General features: G+C 41.4%; 1 protein-coding gene across 1 annotated transcript in view; it reads left to right on the top strand.

Annotated features, from left to right (window-relative positions):
* The first annotated feature begins 15,046 nt into the window (after positions 1 to 15,046).
* Positions 15,047 to 17,655, top strand: part of B3GNT9 (UDP-GlcNAc:betaGal beta-1,3-N-acetylglucosaminyltransferase 9) — a 107,388-nt gene continuing 104,779 nt past the window's right edge. Inside the window, exon 1 of the mRNA XM_030204934.1 lies at positions 15,047 to 15,122. The gene's annotated coding sequence lies outside the window, so the exon portion shown is untranslated. The remainder of the gene's footprint in view (positions 15,123 to 17,655) is intronic.

Below are 17,655 nucleotides of genomic sequence, written 5' to 3'. Positions count from 1 at the left end.
AAATATTACAGAAAGACATTGTAATCTATTTCTGCATTGAGACCATTAGGATGTAAACTATTAAACAGAAAGATAAGTCTTTGCTCTTCTCTTAAAAGAATTATGTCCAAATTTCCTTTGCGCCATTTGGGGATGAATTTCCTGAGAACAAAAAATTGTAGATCTTCTATGGAATGATTGTGTGAAATCCAGTGATCTGTCAAAGGTGCTGATACTATTTTGCGCTTAATACAGCTCCTGTGTTCTATTATGCGTGTTTTCACCTGGCGCTTGGTTTTCCCAATGTAAATCTTCTTACAAGGACAGATGATGGCATAGATGACGTTGTCAGAATTGCAATTTGATTGATGATTTAAAACATATTGCCTCCCCATCTGGTAGTCCGCGTAATGTGTGATGTCCAATGAGTATTTGCACACGGAGCATGCACCACATGGATGATGTCCACTAGGACCGATCTGATGTGTAGAAATTTCAGGTAATGTAGAAGGTACAAGAATTTCTCTTAAATTTTTATTTCTGCTTTGTGCAAACACGATATTTTTCTCTCTGAAGCAACGATGTGTCTCAAGAATGGGCCAGAACATTTTAATTGTTTTTTTAATATGATGTGATAAATGTGAGAATTTCAGGACACATACAAGATCAGGGGGTAGTTTGTTTTCTGCCGGTTGTAATAAAGTCTCACGTTCTGCAAAAAGTGCTTTGTGGTATCCTTTCTTGATAATTGTTTCTGGGTACCCTCTGTCCAAAAATCTTTTACGCATAATTTCTGCCTTTACTTTGAAGTCACCAAGATCAGTACAAATTCTTCTCAGTCTCAGGAACTGCGAGTAGGGAAGATGTTGCTTCAAAGTCCTTTGATGGAAGCTTTGATAATGCAAATATGCATTCTTATCTGTAGGTTTACGATATATTGTAGTGACAAATGAATAAGCAGATTTTTGAATCTGAATGTCTAAAAAAGGTATTGAATCTGAATCATAATGCATTTGAAATTTTAAATTTGGGTTTCTAGAATTCAACCATATATGGAATTCTTCAAGACGTTCTGAAGATCCTTTCCATATGATAAAAATGTCATCTATGTATCGCTTGTAGAATCTGACTTCATTTGTAAAGGGATGTTCTGTGAGAAAAATCTCTTCAAAATGTGCCACATAGAGGTTGGCTAAATCTGGAGCCATGGAAGCCCCCATGGCGGTGCCCTTAATTTGTTGGAAAAAATTGCCTTGAAAGGCAAAAAAAAATTTTTGTAAGAGCTATAGTGGCCAAAGCTAGAATAAATCTATTTGGAATACGACAAACATCAGTTCTACCTTTCAATGTTCGATTTATGACAGATAATGCTTCCAATTGTGGGATGTTAGTGTACAAAGACTCTATATCTAGAGTGACTAGAATTGTGTCTGTAAGATCTCCATCAAAAGCGACTAACAGATTGATCATATGGGTAGAATCACGGACATATGATGCAATGTGTGGTACAAAGGGTCTTAAAAAGTGGTCAACAAAAATGGAAAGTGGTTCAAGTAAGGATCCATTAGCGGATATAATTGGTCTACCTGGAGGTTTGGCAGGATTTTTATGTATCTTGGGTAGTGTGTAAATGGTAGGAATTGTTGGATATTCCACTAACAGAAAATCTTTTTCTTTTTGAGTAATATATCCTGCTGTGTGCGCAAACTGAACTATCTCTTTGATATCTTTCTGTAAATCTTCAGTGGGATCCGATTCTAAGGGAAGATAGTATTCTAGATCATATATTTGTTTTTTAATTTCTACTATATAATCTTCTCTGTTTTGCACAACTATGCCTCCTCCCTTATCCGCAGGTTTTATTACTATTTCATGATTATTGGATAATTCTCTCATTGCTGTCTTTTCTGCTTTCGTAAGTTTATGGTATCTGGGATGTTTAGTTTTTTCTAACTTTGAAATATCTGCCAAAATACATTGTTGAAAAGCTTGTATTTGTGGATCTATATTGCCTGGTGGATACCATTTGGATTTCTTTTTGACAACTGAGTTTTCTGTATATGTTGTTGCAGATTCTGAAAAAAATAATGTTTGCAATTTCCTTATGAATTTGTGTAAATCAATCCTAGTTTGGAACGCATCATATTGTGCAGATGGAACAAAGGACAAACCTTTTTTTAAAACAGAAATATGGTTATTGTCAAACATGAAGTTTGAAAGATTAAAAATGGGCAAGTCTTGGGCCACTATCTCATTGTGTTCCAACCTCTGGCTCTGCCTCTCCCTCTGCCTCTCCCTCGCATGGGGGGATATTGTCTCTGTGAATATTGGTCCCTGTGTTGAAATGAACCATGGTCTAATTTCTTCTTGTCTCTCGCCCATATGCGGTCTAAAAAAGACGCTTTCTCGTTTTCTTCATGATTAATTGCTGGACTACTGGGAGGTGAAGTAAAAAATTCATCTGAATCGCTCCTGATGCGTTTCCTACTACGCAACTCAGTGGTATGGTTTGGTGGATATGTGGTGGAATTCTGTGGCCTGGTATTATTAAAATGAGAAAAAGGCCGACTAAAACTACGTGTACGTGATGAGGACATAGGTCGTCTAAAAGATTTCTTTCTATCTCTTGCTTTGCCCCACGGATATACATTACCCATACGGTAATCTCTCTCATCGCGTTTAAATTTATCTCTTTTAATTTGTTTGATTTCAGATCTAAAGGAATCCATGCGTTTATTGAAATCTTCATATGTTTGTTCAAAATTGGCGTCAGCTTTTTTTAAAATTTCAATTGATCCATTATATTCGGTTTTAAGATTATCACTTCTTTTCTTAGAAGTTTTTTCCACTTTGAGTGAATCTCCTTGTGTATAAAGCAATGAAGATTTGAGACATCTGTGGAATAAGATTATTGACTGTCAGATAACTGAATTGAAGAATCGTTTTCAAGATGATGCCTATGGAATGATGACTGCTTCTGCTGCCTGTATGCCAACATCTGAGACCTTTGGCAGAAGAGAGAATCTACAGTTTAAATAGCACGGACTCTAGCAAAACTATTATATAAAGTGCTCAAAGAGTACTTTGGAGGAAAAGCCCTCAGAAACCAACGGCAAATTGCTGAAGGTTTTAAACGCTATTACGTGATGTATATTTGAAACATATAAAGCGTTCAGTTTCTATCATTGGGCAAAGGTGTTACTCCAAAGAAAAATATTTTTATATGATTTTTTTGTTTCTTATTTTAGTTTTACTTCTTAAAGTAACAATCAACATTGATACTCTCAGCACCTCAGCAACAGAAAAAGATCTGCACTTAGCTTAGTTTAGTATGTTGAGTTCAGCACTATCGTTTAAATGTTCAACGGGGGCCACCGTTTCACCCCGGCAAGGCTTCCTTAGGAGCAAGTGCTGTTGACAATGCTGAGGGTCTGGAAAGACAAATGAAATGATTGTAAATGTCAAAATTATGAAGTAAAATAATATAATATGCACATCACCACAATCCGAAGGCTCACTCACTTGCTCTGGAAGCGTTCTACGATACAAATGAAAGCCCCTTAGATAGAATGGATTCTTCAATGGATGTTAAATTTCTGCTGGATAAATTAATCACCACTGGCTGTCTTTTTGGGACCGAGTCCATGGTCTGTTTCTCTGTCCAGACCGTCCTCTTCTGCTTCCTCTTCCCCTTCTGGAGGACCTCATGGCTAAAAAACCTTTGCTGTTGTCAGTGCTTGATAAGTTATCACTGCTGGTAGATGAAGAAGAGTCATAGAATCTTAATTGCCAGTTGATATTGTCCTTCTGCCCAACATCTGTCTCAAAAGTCCAAGGGTAAACATTATTGGTGACATAATCCTTTTCATCCCTCGATAACTTTTTAAGTTTAGATTTCCTGACATTATCTCAAAATTTCTCTATATTTTTTTTAAAGCTCTGATGTTGCTTCTCAAAATCGCTAAGTGCTGTATTGTTTTTGAGTTTCACTAGTTCTGCGTCAAGCTCCTCTTTCAATGAATTAAGACAAGATTAACTCTTCTCTATAATTAATAGCATAAGATCAAATGAACATTTATTAAGTATTTTATTCCATTTTCCACAAACTGTCGTTGCTGAAGCACTGTGGAGCCTTGTTTAAACGAAGATCCCTAGGGATCCTTTCTTTCTTGCAGTATTCAATTAAAAGACCACTGTTTAATTCTATTTTAATGATGTTCTTTTTTAATGTGATTTCATTCCAGCCAAAGGTAGTAGCTGAGCCATGTTGCTCAGTGCCGAAATCTATAGGAAAGCTAAGAAAATCCTTAGCCTGGTCATTTGAAAAGCTAAAAATCATGTTCCAAGGGCTGTGGGACATACTGCTAATTTTTGACAGAAGGCAAAACGTGGTATCTGCAGTACAGTATGTGCTAGAGTGAAATAGAGTACACTAATACAAATAGCACGGACTCTAGCAAAACTATTATATAAAGTGCTCAAAGAGTACTTTGGAGGAAAAGCCCTCAGAAATCAACGGCAAATTGCCAAAGAATATGTATTTATCTCATTATTTTTAAGCAACAAGCAAAATCTTTAATGAGTGATTTAGAAGAGATAGGATACTCTAAGAAGATCCTTTAAAAAATCCTATAAAAGAGCTAAATTCAATAATAGAGAGTTACTTCTATCAAGCACAAGTAGAAATAGACAGGAGGACAACACATTCACAATGGTGATGAAATATATTGAAACTGGTTCACATTTGGCACAGTTGGTGAGAAATAGATGGGATATCATGCAATCAATACCCATTTTTCAAGACAAATGTTTGCGGATTGCATTTTCAAGAGGAAGCAACATCAAAGATATTCTAAGTCCAGCAGACATAACATTTAAAAGTAAAAACATTGCGAGCAAGATTCATGGCCGTTATAAGTGTGACACATGTCAAGTTTGCAAAATTACTAAACAAAAACATTCTTTTATGCCCCAATTAATAAGACTTTTCAACTTCAACATTTCAGTATTTGCCTCTCTGATCATGTTTATTTAATGAAGTGTCCCTGCGACTTGATTTACATCGGCATGACGACCAGATCTTTAAAAATCAGGATCTTAGAACATAGATCTAATATCAGGATATTAGTTCGGAAAGAACCGCTAGTAGAGCACTGCATAGAAAAGCAACATAAGTTTGAAGATTTTGAATGTTTCGCAATAGACAAAGTCGAAACATTAAGCAGAGGCGGCAATCGCAAATTATTATTACAAAGATGGAAAGCCAGGTGGATTTTTGATCTAAAAACAATTACATAATAAGTACATAAGTAATGCCACACTGGGAAAAGACCAAGAGTCCATCGAGCCCAGCATCCTGTCCACGACAGCGGCCAATCCAGGCCAAGGGCACCTGGCAAGCTTCCCAAATGTACAAACATTCTATACATGTTATTCCTGGAATTGTGGATTTTTCCCAAGTCCATTTAGTAGCAGTTTATGGTCTTGTCCTTTAGGAAACCGTCTAACCCCTTTTTAAACTCTGCCAAGCTAATCGCCTTCACCACGTTCTCCGGAAACGAATTCCAGAGTTTAATTACGCGTTGGGTGAAGAAAGATTTTCTCCGATTTGTTTTAAATTTACTACACTGTAGTTTCATCGCATGCCCCCTAGTCCTAGTATTTTTGGAAAGCGTGAACAGACGCTTCACATCCACCTGTTCCACTCCACTCATTATTTTATATACCTCTATCATGTCTCCCCTCAGCTGTTTCTTCTCTAAGCTGAAAAGCCCTAGCCTCCTTAGTCTTTCTTCATAGGGAAGTCGTCCCATCCCCGCTATCATTTTAGTCGCCCTTTGCTGCACCTTTTCCAATTCCACTATATCTTTCTTAAGATGCGGCGACCAGAATTGAACACAATTCTCAAGGTGCAGTCGCACCATGGAGCGATATAACGGCATTATAACATCCTCACACCTGTTTTCCATGCCTTTCCTAATAATACCCAACATTCTATTCACTTTCCGAGCCGTAGCAGCACACTGAGCAGAAGGTTTCAGTGTATTATCAACGACAACACCCAGATCCCTTTCTTGGTCCATAACTCCTAACGTGGAACCTTGAATGACGTAGCTATAATTGAACCGTATGGTCTGAAAAGTTCAGTTGATTGACATATTTTCTATTAGATCATTGAATCTCTGACTTGTTTAGCCAATTAAAAAAAAGTGTTACCTTTTTAAGAGTTCATTCAGTGACACTATTTAAATCAGCTGTTCAATGCATGACGCTGAAGTGCCATTTTGTATCGTAGAACGCTTCCAGAGCAAGTGAGTGAGCCTTCGGATTGTAGTGATGCGCATATTATATTATTTTACTTCATAATTTTGACATTTACAATCATTTAATTTGTCTTGCCAGACCCTCAGCACTGTCAACAGCACTTGCTCGTAAGGAAGCCTTGCCGGGGTGAAACGGTGGCCCCCGTTGAACATTTAAACGATAGTGCTGAACTCAACATACTAAGCTAAGTGCAGATCTTTTTCTGTTGCTGAGGTGCTGAGAGTATCAATGTTGATTGTTACTTTAAGAAGAAAAACTAAAATAAGAAACAAAAAAATCATATAACACCTTTGCCCAATGATAGAAACTGAACGCTTTATTCTTTTCAAATATACATCACGTAATAGCGTTTAAAACCTTCAGCAATTTGCCGTTGGTTTCTGAGGGCTTTTCCTCCAAAGAACTCTTTGAGCACTTTATATAATAGTTTTGCTAGAGTCCGTGCTATTTGTATTAGTTTACTCTATTTCACTCTAGCACATACTGCAGATACCACGTTTTGTCTTCTGTAGAGAATCTACAGTTCCCAAGCACTTTGTATTGCATCACCATAGAAGAAGTGGAATTATCAGTGTTTGTTCAGCATCTAAAACACAATGTAGCAGAAGGTGTAAATTATTTATGTATTTATTTGTAACATTTGTATCCCACATTTTTCCACCCATTAGCAGGCTCAATGTGGCTTACATAATACTGTAAAGGCGATCGCCAAGGCCGGTTTTTCCTCCTTTGAAGTCCACTCTATCCGCCTTTTCTCTCCTCTGCCTCTTCGAATAGCAGTCATTTATCGTCCCCCTGATAAGTCCCTTTCATCCTTTCTCAGTGACTTTGACACCTGGCTTGCCTTCTTCCATGATCCTTCCTCCCCCTCTCTCATCCTTGGTGACTTCAATATTCCTGCTAATGATCCTTCCAACTCTTATATTTCCAAGTTACTCGCTTTAACGTCCTCCTTTAATCTCCAACTATGCTCCACCTCCCCCACTCATCAAAATGGTCACTGTCTTGATCTCATCTTCTCCTCCAACCGTTCACCCTCTAGTTTCCTTGCCTCTGATCTTCCCTCCTCTGATCACCATCTTATAACTTTCACACTTAAATCTCCTCCCTCCCAGTCCCGTCCTATCTCATCTAATTTATCTAGGAATCTTCACGATATTGACCCTTCATCTCTATCCTCCCATGTTTCAAACCTCTTCTCTACTGTGGCACCATCCACGTCTGTCAACGAGGCTGTTTCTTCTTACAACAATACTCTATCCTCTGCCTTAGACACTCTTGCACCTTTGATGACCCGCCCTGTAAGGCGTACAAAACGCCAACCTTGGCTGACTTCTAATATCCGCTACCTACGTTCCTGTACCCGCTCCGCTGAACGCCTCTGGCAGAAATCTCGGGCCCCTGCTGATTTCTTACACTTTAAGTTCATGCTGACCTCCTTCCAATCTGCTCTTTTACGTGCCAAACAGGATTATTATATCCAACTGACCAACTCTCTTGGCTCTAATCCTCGACTTCTCTTCACCACATTGAACTCTCTCCTCAAGGTGCCCCCTCCCCCAACTCCCCCTTCATTATCTCCTCAGACCCTTGCTGAATTCTTTCACAACAAGGTTCAAAAGATAAACCTTGCTTTCTCTACCTCACCACCTCTCCCTCCACTAGTCCGTTCCCCTCTCTCTCCTTCCCCTCATTCCCTTTCCTCCTTTCCTGAAGTTACTATTGAGGAAACTACACTTCTCCTTTCTTCCTCAAAATGCACCACCTGTTCCTCTGATCCCATTCCCACCCACCTTCTTAATGCCATCTCTCCTGCTCTTATTCCTTTTATCTGTCACATTCTCAACCTCTCACTTTCCACTGCGACTGTCCCTGCTGCCTTTAAACATGCTGTGGTCACACCTCTCCTTAAGAAGCCTTCACTCGACCCTACTTGTCCCTCTAACTACCGACCCATCTCCCTCCTTCCTTTTCTCTCCAAATTACTTGAGCGTGCTGTTCACCGCCGCTGCCTTGATTTTCTCTCCTCACATGCTATTCTTGACCCACTACAATCTGGTTTTCGCCCTCTCCACTCAACCGAAACTGCGCTTACTAAAGTCTCCAATGACCTATTACTGGCTAAATCCAGAGGTCAATATTCCATCCTCATTCTTCTTGATCTTTCCGCTGCTTTTGACACTGTCGATCACAGCATACTTCTCGATACCCTGTCCTCACTTGGATTCCAGGGCTCTGTCCTTTCCTGGTTCTCTTCCTACCTCTCCCTCCGCACCTTTAGTGTTCACTCTGGTGGATCCTCTTCTACTTCTATCCCTCTGCCTGTCGGCGTACCTCAGGGTTCTGTTCTTGGTCCCCTCCTCTTTTCTATCTACACTTCTTCCCTTGGCTCATTAATCTCATCCCATGGCTTTTCCTACCATCTCTATGCTGATGACTCCCAAATCTACCTTTCTACCCCTGATATCTCACCTTGCATCCAAACCAAAGTTTCAGCGTGCTTGTCTGACATTGCTGTCTGGATGTCTCAATGCCACCTGAAATTAAATATGACCAAAACCGAGCTTCTCATTTTCCCCCCCAAACCCACCTCCCCGCTCCCCCCCGTTTTCTATTTCTGTTGATGGCTCTCTCATTCTCCCTGTCTCCTCAGCTCGAAACCTTGGGGTCATCTTTGACTCTTCTCTCTCCTTCTCTGCTCATATCCAGCAGATTGCCAAGACCTGTCGTTTCTTTCTTTACAACATCCGTAAAATCCGCCCCTTTCTTTCCGAGCACTCTACCAAAACCCTCATCCATACCCTTGTCACCTCTCGTTTAGACTACTGCAATCTGCTTCTTGCTGGCCTCCCACTTAGTCACCTCTCCCCTCTCCAGTTGGTTCAAAACTCTGCTGCCCTTCTCGTCTTCCGCCAGGGTCTCTTTATTCATACTACCCCTCTCCTCAAGACCCTTCACTGGTTCCCTATCCGTTTTCGCATCCTGTTCAAACTTCTTCTACTAACCTATAAATGTACTCACTCTGCTGCTCCCCAGTATCTCTCCACACTCGTCCTTCCCTACACCCCTTCCAGTGCACTCCGCTCCATGGATAAATCCTTCTTATCTGTTCCCTTCTCCACTACTGCCAACTCCAGACTTCGCGCCTTCTGTCTCGCTGCACCCTACGCCTGGAATAAACTTCCTGAGCCCCTACGTCTTGCCCCATCCTTGGCCACCTTTAAATCTAGACTGAAAGCCCACCTCTTTAATATTGCTTTTGACTCGTAACCACTTGTAACCACTCGCCTCCACCTACCCTCCTCTCTTCCTTCCCGTTCACATTAATTGATTTGATTACTTTATTTTTTTTTTTTTGTCTATTAGATTGTAAGCTCTTTGAGCAGGGACTGTCTTTCTTCTATGTTTGTGCAGCGCTGCGTACGCCTTGTATCGCTATAGAAATGCTAAATAGTAGTAGTAGTAGTAGTAGTAGTAGATGTTAAACAAATACAATTTAAAATAGGGTTAGGTAAGGTTAGAGTAAACAGGTACAAAAAGGGATAAGGAAATAAAGGAATATATAATGTCCAATGTGATGTAAGGTATTGATGCATTGCAGAGTTGAGGCATTTAAGTAAGCCCAGTAGGGTAGGACTTGCAAAACAGATAGGTCTTTAATGATTGCCTGAAGTTTTGATGGTCATGAATCGCTTTCACGCTCTTTGGTAGTGCATTCCACATTTGTGTACTTAAGAAAAATTGGATGCATAGGTTGATTTGTATCTGAATCCAATGCAGCTTGGATAATGGAGGTTCAAATAAGTACTTGACGCTCTGGTTCTGTTTCTGGTCAGAAGATCTATCAAGTTAACATATATCTTGGAGCATCACTGTAGAAATCTTGTGGACCAAAGAGCAGATTTTGAAGGTAATGCGCTCCTTGATTGGGAGCCAGTGCAGTTTTAATCGGAGAAGTTTAGCGCTATCAAATTGTGTTTTATCGAATATCAGCCTGGCAGCTATACAGTATATTGTGCTGTCTGGAGTTTCTTCATAAGCTGTACTTTACATCCCACATATAATCCATTGCAGTGATCTGAATGGCTCAGAACCATTGATTGTATCAAGTTACAGAATATTTCCCTTGGGAAGTAAGGTCTTATACGTTTAAGTTTCCACATAGAATGAACATCTTCTTTATAACAGAGTTAACTTGGATCTCAAGTGTAAGATGGCTATCAATAGTAACACCTAAGATTTTGAGGCTATCAGAAATAGGAAGAGAATAAACAGGAGTGCTTAGGGTTGTGGGTTTATAATTATTGTATGGGGATGAGAGGATAAGACAATGTGTTTTTTTCGGTGTTTAGTTTCAGTTGAAATGAGTTAGCCCATGAATCCATGATGTTCAGACAATGCGTGATTTCATTGGAGATTTCAGAAAGGTCATGTCTGAAGGGGATATAAATTGTGACATCATCTGCATAAATGAACAAGTGAAGTCTTTGACTGGATAAGAAGTTGGCCAAAGGGGACATCATTATATTGAAGAGTATTGGTGATAATGGGGAACCTTGAGGTACTCCACAATGTGCATTCCAAGGTGATGAAATGTTTGTTTTTGATTTAACTTGGTATGTTCTGGTGGTTAAGGAACCCTTGATCCAATTAAGTATATTACCTCCAATCCCGAGGTGTTCAAGTAAACCCAAAAGTATACTGTGGTTTATCATGTCAAATGCGCTCAACATGTCGAATTGGAGGAGGAATATACTTTTACCTATGGCAATTTCATGTTTGAATTTAGCTAGAAGAGTTACTAGTACAGTTTCCGTACTATGGAAGGGGCAGAATCCTGACTGTGATTTATGTAATAATGAGAACGTGTCCATATATTCCATTAGTTGTTTGGACACCATGCTCTCCATCAATTTTACTACTAGTGGGATGGATGCAACTGGGCGATAATTGGTAAGGTTGTTCGATTTTTTCTTTGTGTCTTTAGGTACTGTGGTAAGTAGGATGTTGCCATGTTCTTTGGGGAACATCATAATAGCCATCATTAATTGAAGTGCTAGACAACTGCAATATGGACATCTTCCCAAATGTTCATGCCCTATTAAGAGTACTTATCACTCTGCCAATAACAACCTGCACAGTGGAATGACTCTTTTCTACTGTAAATAGGATGAAAACAGCATCAAGAGCCTCAATACTCACCAGCTGCCTCCATAATCTATCACTTTTATGTTTTGAGAGAGAACTATGCGATTCATTGGCCTATGAAAGCATTATTGATATATTCAACAGCAAAAGTGTCATGTCCCCTACCTCAATGCAAGCAGCATCCTCGGGCTGCACAGGGTTCCATCGACATGCACACTTGACTGGCACAGCCCTGAGCCATGTGTGTGTGGTTCTTCTCTGGCTGCAGGCTCCTTGATTGCTTTGCTTCTATGCACCTGGCTCTGCTCTCTCTCTGCTTGGCTTCCAAGCTCCTTGATTGCTTTGCTTCCACCCACCTGAGTCTGCTCTTCCTCTGCCTGGCTTCCCTTGTGTTATGATTCTGCCGGGGTGGCAGGGGAGGGGTGTGGACTTCATTCCTGATTGACTGTCAGCAGGGCCGGTCTTAGCAAGTGCAGGGCCCTATGCAGACCAATTTGATGGGGCCCCACCCTAGCTCCAGGGCCGGCCACCCCTCCGAGCTCCCGGGTCACTCCCTCCAAGCTCCAAGGCCCCCAGCTCCAGGGCTTCCCCCCCTAGGGCTCCCAGCTCCAAGGCCCCCCTCCCTCCCTCCTGGTCATTTTTTAACACCCCCCTCCAAAATCCAGTACTAGGTATGCCGAGAATACAAAACACTCAGGACCTATAGAGCAATTCTACCATACCATAAGCAGTCATTTCTACGAATAACACAAAGAAAAGGAAAACATCTTAAAACACTACAGTGAGCACTAGAACATCAATTCACCTATTGTAAAATGAAACCAGACAGAATAGTACAGATCGTTGATCCTGCACAGTCAATGCCAACTGAAAGCCATGTCTTTTTCACAAACACAGATACACCCTAATCCACTATAGAATAAGTAGTAATATTTAAACTTTTTATTTAGACAAAAATTAAACTGTACCCCTAAGATGCCAGACTCTGCATACAATGCAACACCACAGAAACAGAAAATGTCCCCTAGTACTGTGCAAAATATAAAGACAGCAGATGTAAATTTGGAAAAAAAAAACTAACAAATACCAATCACCACTTTACAAATTAACAAATAGAAATAAAACAAATATAGAACATAAAATAATACTATTTTATTGGACTAATAGATTTAGCTTTCAGAGGCCAAAACATCCTTCCTCAGGTCAATATAGTATAGTACTGTTACAGTATCCTATCCTGCCCTGAGGAAGGGGGTTTTGTTCTCTGAAAGTTAGCCAAAATGTATTAAAATTAGTCCAATAAAAAGATTACCTTGTTTACATGTTCTATTATAAACATTTATTAACACATCTACAATACTACTTTATCCTAGAACAAAAAAATAAAAATATATATTTTATTTACAGTTTGTTGTCTCTGGTTTCTGCTTTCTTCATCTTCTTTTCACTGTCTTCCTTCCATCCAGCATCTGTCTTCGCTCTCTCTCTGCCATCCAGTGTCTGCCCTCTCTGCTGTTTCCTCTATCCAATGTCTGCCCTCTCTCCCTGCCCCTTCCATCCACATCTGCCTTCTATCTCTGCCCCTTCCATGATCCATCCACCATCTGCCCCTGTCTGCCCTCTCTCTCTCCCCCATCCATTCACTGTCTGCCCTTTATATCCCTTCCATCCCCTGTCTGCCCTTTCTCTCTGCCCCTTCAATCCACAATATGCCCTCCCTCTCCCATCCATCCAGGGTTTGCCCTCCCTCTCGCTCCCCCATCCAGGATCTGCCCCTCTCTCCGCCCCTTTTTTTCAGCCCCACTATCCCATCAGTCCCCCATTTCAGCCCCCCAGCCACTTCTCCCTGTCCCCTTTTCAGTCCCCAGTTTCAGCCCCTGCCCCTTTTCAGCCTCCAGTCCCAGTACTAGCCCCCTTATCCCACCTACCCTCCTTTTCAGCCCCCAGTTCCAGCCCCCTTCATCCACATGCCTTGTATTAGGGCCCCCTTTTCAGAACCACCATTCTCCCACCTGACCCATGCATGGCCCCCATTTTCCCATATGGCCCCTTCTCAGACCCCAGTGCAAGTCCCCTTCTCCCATCCAAGAACCCCAGTCCCCTCCCCACCCGTCCCCTTCAACCATCCAAGAACCCCCTCCCCACCTCAGTCTCCTTCCCATTTGAGAACCCCCACCCCACACCCTTCTCCCATCTGAGTCCCTCCCCCCCCCCCGACCCACCTACCAGCTCCATTCTCCTGCCGCCCACCACCCTCACTGCCTTTAAAAAAACTATTTCGAAGTGCCGGAGTGATAGGCAGCACCTTGCGTTTGCCCTGCTACTAAAAATCTCTTCGACGTCGTTGGGCCTTCCCACATTGAGTCCCGCCCACCCTCTCGGTAATTGGAAGTTACCTCAGAGGAGGGCGGGACTCAATGTGGGAAGGCCCAACGACGTCGAAGAGATTTTTAGTAGCAGGGCAGACGTGAGGCGCTGCCTGTCACTCCGGCGCTTCGAAATTGTTCTTTTAAAGGCAGGACAGGGTGGGAGCAGCAGGAGCGGAGCACCCCCCACCCGCTGACATCCGGGGCGCACCGCCCCCACCACGTCACCATCGCGCACCATTCGGAGGGAGGGAGGGAGGGAGGACTGGAGCTCGGGTGGTCGGGGCGGGGCCTCGGTCGCCTCGCCTTAAGACCGGCCCTGACGATTGAGGTCTACAAAATCCTGAGTGGTGTAGAATGAGTAGAAGTAAATCGTTCCAAAGGTACAAAGACTAGGGAAACTCAAGGAAGTTACATGGAACTACTTTTAAAACAAATAGGAGGAAATATTTTTTCACCCAACAAATAGTTAAGCTCTGGAACTCTTTGCCAGAGGCTGTAGTAACAGCAGTTAGTGTATCTGGGTTTTAAAAAGGTTTGGACAAGTTCCTGGAGGAAAAATCTATAGTCTGCAATTGAGACAGACATGAGGAAGCAACTACTTGCCCTGGGATTGGTAGCATAGAGTGTTGCCACGATTTGGGTTTCTGCCAGATTCTTATGACCTGGCTTGGCCACTGTTGAAAACAGGATAGTGGGCTAGATGGACCATTGGTCTGACCCAGTATAGGTACATAAGTTCTATAAAGGAGGAAAATCTTTTGTTGTGGTGTGAGCTTCCTTCTTTCACCACTTAGAGATATGCAGGATGCTTTCAGAAGATAAAGCATATATATTTAGCAACATGTGTAAGACAACCAAACAAGGGGCCACTAACAGCACAAACAAAACAGCAGGAGAAATGTAGTATAGTTGGCCCAGATGAAAACAGGAGGTGGAGCCTTGGATCGGAGGAAGAACTTTTTATTAATGAACCCGAAGGCTGTGTTTCGGCTAGAAGCCTGCATCAAGAGTCATATCATAAGGGCTTCCATGAGCAACTCAAATCAGAAAAACATCCAAAGTATAATATTATAAGCGATCCAAGGTTCCGCCTCCTGTTTCCATCTGGGGTCACTACACTGCATTTCTCTTGCAGAATGAATGTTCCTGCTAAGTACTTCCAGATGTGCTTTGTTGGCAGTCCTTAGAAGAGACATTATTGAGCAAACACAGGATATAATAGAATCGCATGGAAGTACTCGCAGATAGACAGCGTTTCTCCTTTATTTCCTGAGCTACGTGTCAGACAGATCATCATGTAAGGTAAGCCTTTCTGTTTTTCCTATAATCTGCTCTGCATAATGTATAGAATTGTAGATTACATTCTAAAGGCTTTGCTGGTCTGTCTAACTAATATGCAAGGGCTGAGGTTGAGCTCTTGAAAGTGATTGAGATCTGCTTTTACTGGTCACTTTGAAGTTTATACTTGGTAATGTTTTTAGTGTGGAGGAATAAGAAAGGCTATTTCTTCAGATGCTGATATAAATCTCTCAGTCTATACATTTGCTGTTGTAAATGAATATATACATAAAACTTTGTGTGTAATATTCTTAATGAATATCAAAGTGTACTGTTCATATTTAATTCTTCTTACGATATGGACAAAGCACTGAAAAATGAGTTGTAGTTCAGGATTTTCAGCTAAAGTCCAAGTAATGTTATGTCATACCGATTTAAGTGTTGAAACTTAAAATAACTGTTTCTACTAAGATTTCTATATTTGTTCCACTTTCTTCAATTAAGGACTTGAAGCAGCTTACTACATAATTTGCATATTAACGAGAGCCTTGACTCAGATAGATTACAAATTCAGCAGGACACAAATAACACCTTTGAATCATTGTGGGTTGAAATTCCATGTATAAAAGAGAAAAGGACAGTGATAGGCGTGTACTACCGTCCGCCTCGCCAGGATGAGCAGGTAGACGCAGAAATGATAAAAGAAATCAGAGACGCAAACAAAATGGGCAATGTGATAATAATGGGTGACTTCAATTATCCAAATATAGACTGGGTAAATGTAACATCGGGACATGCTAGAGAGGTACAATTCCTTGATGAAATCAAGGACAGCTTTATGGAGCAGCTGGTGCAGGAGCCGACGAGAGAAGGAAAAATTCTAGACTTGGTCCTTAGGGGAGCGCGTGATCTGATGAGGGACGTTATGGTACTGGGGCCGCTTGATAACAGTGATCATAATATGATCAGTTTTAATATCAACCTTGAAGTAACTATACACAGGAAGTCAAATACATTAGCGTTTAACTTTAAAAAAGGAGACTGTGATAAAATGAGAAGAACGGTAGAAAAAAAACTTATGGGGACAACTGAGAGGGTAAAAACTGTACAACAGGCATGAACGCTGTTCAAAAATACCATCCTGGAGGCCCAGGCCAAACATATTCCACTAATTAGAAAAGAAAGACGGAACTCCAAAAGACAGCCGGCCTGGTTGAAAAGTGAGGTGAAGGAAGCTATTTGGGCTAAAAGAAATGCTTTCAGAAAATGGAAGAAGGAACCATCTGAAAATAACAAGAAGCAGCATAAGGAGTGTCAAAGCAAATGCAAGGCGCAGATAAAGAAGGCCAAGAGAGATTACGAAAAAAAGATAGCATTAGAGGCAAAAAAAACATAGTAAAAAATTTTTTCAGTATATTAAAAGCAGGAAGCCGGCAAAAGAATCAGTTGGGCCACTGGATGACAGAGGGGTAAAAGGGGCGATCGAGGAAGACAAAGACGTAGCGGAGAGGTTGAATGAATTCTTTACTTCGGTCTTCACCGAGGAAGATTTGGGTGGGATACCGGTGTCGGAAATGATATTTCAAGCGGACGAGTCGGAGAAACTTACTGACTTCATAGTAAACCTGGAGGACATAATGGGGCAGTTCAGCAAACTGAAGAGTAGCAAATCTCCTGGACTGGATGGTATTCATCCTAGAGTACTGATAAAACTGAAAAATGAGCTTGCGGAGCTACTGCTAGTGATATGCAATTTATCCTTACAATCGAACGTGGTACCGGAAGATTGGAGGGTGGCCAATGTAACGCCCATTTTTTAAAAAGGTTCCAGGGGAGATCCGGGAAATTATAGACCGGTGAGTCTGACGTCGATGCCAGGGAAAATGGAGGCGGCTATTATTAAAAACAAAATTACAGAGCACATCCCGAGGACATGGATTACTGAGACCAAGTCAGCACGGCTTTTGTGTGGGGAAATCTTGCCTGACCAATTTACTTCAATTCTTTGAAGGAGTGGACAAAGGGGATATTGTGTATCTGGATTTTCAAAAGGCATTTGACAAGGTACCTCATGAAAGGCTACAGAGGAAATTGGAGGGTCATGGGATAGAAGGAAAAGTCCTATTGTGGATTAAAAACTGGTTGGAGGATAGGAAACAGAGATTGGGGTTAAATGGGCAGTATTCAAAATGGAGGAGGGTAGTTAGTGGGGTTTCTCAGGGGTCTGTCCTAGGACCGCTGCTTTTTAATATATTTATAAATGATTTAGAGATGGGAGTAACTAGTGAGGTAATTAAATTTGCTGATGACACAAAGTTATTCAAAGTCGTTAACTTGCGACAGGATTGTGAAAAATTACAGAAGGACCTTACGAGACTGGGAGACTGGGCGGCTAGATGGCAGATGACGTTTAATGTGAGCAAGTGCAAGGTGATGCATGTGGGAAAAAAGAACCTGAATTATAGCTACGTCATGCAAGGTTCCATGTTAGGAGTTACAGACCAAGAAAGGGATCTGGGAGTCGGAGTGGTCCATCAACCGCCTAGAGTTAAAGCGG

This window comes from Microcaecilia unicolor, chromosome 5 (genome assembly GCF_901765095.1).
Source record: "Microcaecilia unicolor chromosome 5, aMicUni1.1, whole genome shotgun sequence".
Lineage (NCBI taxonomy): Eukaryota > Metazoa > Chordata > Amphibia > Gymnophiona > Siphonopidae > Microcaecilia > Microcaecilia unicolor.
This window is presented reverse-complemented; position numbering and strand designations above follow the sequence as displayed.